General features: G+C 55.0%; 1 protein-coding gene across 1 annotated transcript in view; it reads left to right on the forward strand.

Moving 5' to 3' along the window:
- Positions 1-241: 241 nt before the first annotated feature.
- Positions 242-1,705, forward strand: part of IRX4 (iroquois homeobox 4) — an 11,359-nt gene continuing 9,895 nt past the window's right edge. The window contains exon 1 of the mRNA XM_019540218.1: positions 242-583. The gene's annotated coding sequence lies outside the window, so the exon portion shown is untranslated. The remainder of the gene's footprint in view (positions 584-1,705) is intronic.

The following is a 1,705-nucleotide window of genomic DNA, read 5'->3' on the forward strand; positions in this document are numbered from 1 at the left end:
CCCAGGTGAGGCGGGGGCTGCGGGCAGCCCGACAAAGCCGCGGGGCAGGCGGGGAGGGAGGCAGGGAGAAAGTTTCCAGCACTTCCAGGGCCAAACCCCGGGCGGGCCGAGGCGGCTGCTGCCCGCGGAGGTGCCGGTGCCAGGCAGGACACCATTATGGCTCGCGCCGGGGACAGCGGCAGCGCCCGCTCCGCTCGCCCGCGATCCCTTGCGGTGTCCCCCACGCCCCAGACAGCCCTTATAACCCGAGGAGCCCAGGAGTGCCTCCTGCCTCCCTGCGGAAAGGGAAAGTTGAAACTTGAGTGTCTGGCGGCGTTGGAAAGTGTTAATCAGGAGGAAAGAGTGTGATCAGTGAAGCTATTCACTTGAACGTCACTCTGGTACAGGGGGTTAGTGAAGTGATTGTGGCGCCTAGGGACTGAAGGCACTATTCCACTCCAGTCAGGTATTATACACTGAGAAATGTCTACATTAGTTCTCCAGAGCTCCCTGCCAAGCGAGCCAGCGCAGGCAAGAGACGGGAACCCCTGCCATGGAAAACCTCTCGCTCGAAGATTGTAGTGGAAGCCTGGCGTGATCTCAGGTAAAGAAACCTTCTGCTTCTCGTGATGCCGCCGCCTTTCCCCCGCCTCCTCCCTGCTTCTTCCCCCGTCTCGGAGCCTGCTTCTCCAGCTGCCAAGGAGCTGCTAGGGGGAAGAGAAGCGACCTGTGATAAATCACGGGCGCTGGGCGAGCCTTACCTAGGGCAGCGCGCACAGCTGGGCTAGCCTGGGTGCTCGGTCTTGGGCAGGGGGTGTGGGGCCGGGGCTGAAGGCAGGGACCGGAGTTCAACTTTCTGGATTTGACGGCAAAGTTGGAAGGGCATCGCCGATGATCTCGTAAGAAAGTTTGTATCGGTGAAGGGTTGTTTTTGGTTGTTTAACCCGCAGCTGCGAGAGGCAGAGGAGGCAGCGTGGGACTGCCTGGGGAGCCCGGGCGCCTGGCAGATGGGAGCTGGAAGGGGAGAGCTTGTGTAGTCTCGGCTCGGCTGCTCAAAGAGTGGTGGGACTTGGGCAGCGTTACGGGGCACCTGGCAGGCACTGTCGTGGCTCGCACAAGCCCGGCTGTGCCGCGGGCTCCAGCTCACCAGGCGGCAGCTGCCCACACGCGGGTTCAGGTGGCTCCTCCACGCTGAAAACTTTTGGGTGCGCGTGTGTGCCTCGGCTCTGTGTCTGACATGTTCCGTGCCAATACATTGCAAGGACCAGCACGGGAAGGCGAGGCCTTCCTGCAGTCGTCTGGGGGGCTTGCCAAGAGGATTTAAGTGAAGACTACAAATTAAAAATGTTCCAAGTGGGTAGCTTTAAACAGCTCGTTTTACACGTAGTTGTAATCGGAGTAAATTAACATCAGAGCTGCCCTTTTAGGCAACTCTTATGCGTGTCATCCTTACTCTAGTGATCGCAAACCACAGTGAGGATATCTGGCTATGTATCTATGTATATGTATGCGTGTGTGTCTGCCCATATCTAGTCATCTATCTAGCTATCTAGCTATCGCTATATATAGAGGTATATATATGTATATCTATATGTATATCTATAACTATATAGATATATAGATATCGTATGTATATACGTAATCTATATATCTATCTATATATCTATATATATATCTAGATATATATCGTGTGTATAGTATATATCGCTATAGAGAGAGGTATGGG

The sequence above is a fragment of the Crocodylus porosus genome, unplaced genomic scaffold (genome assembly GCF_001723895.1).
Source record: "Crocodylus porosus isolate Cpor-Errol unplaced genomic scaffold, CroPor_comp1, whole genome shotgun sequence".
NCBI classification, from domain to species: Eukaryota; Metazoa; Chordata; order Crocodylia; family Crocodylidae; genus Crocodylus; species Crocodylus porosus.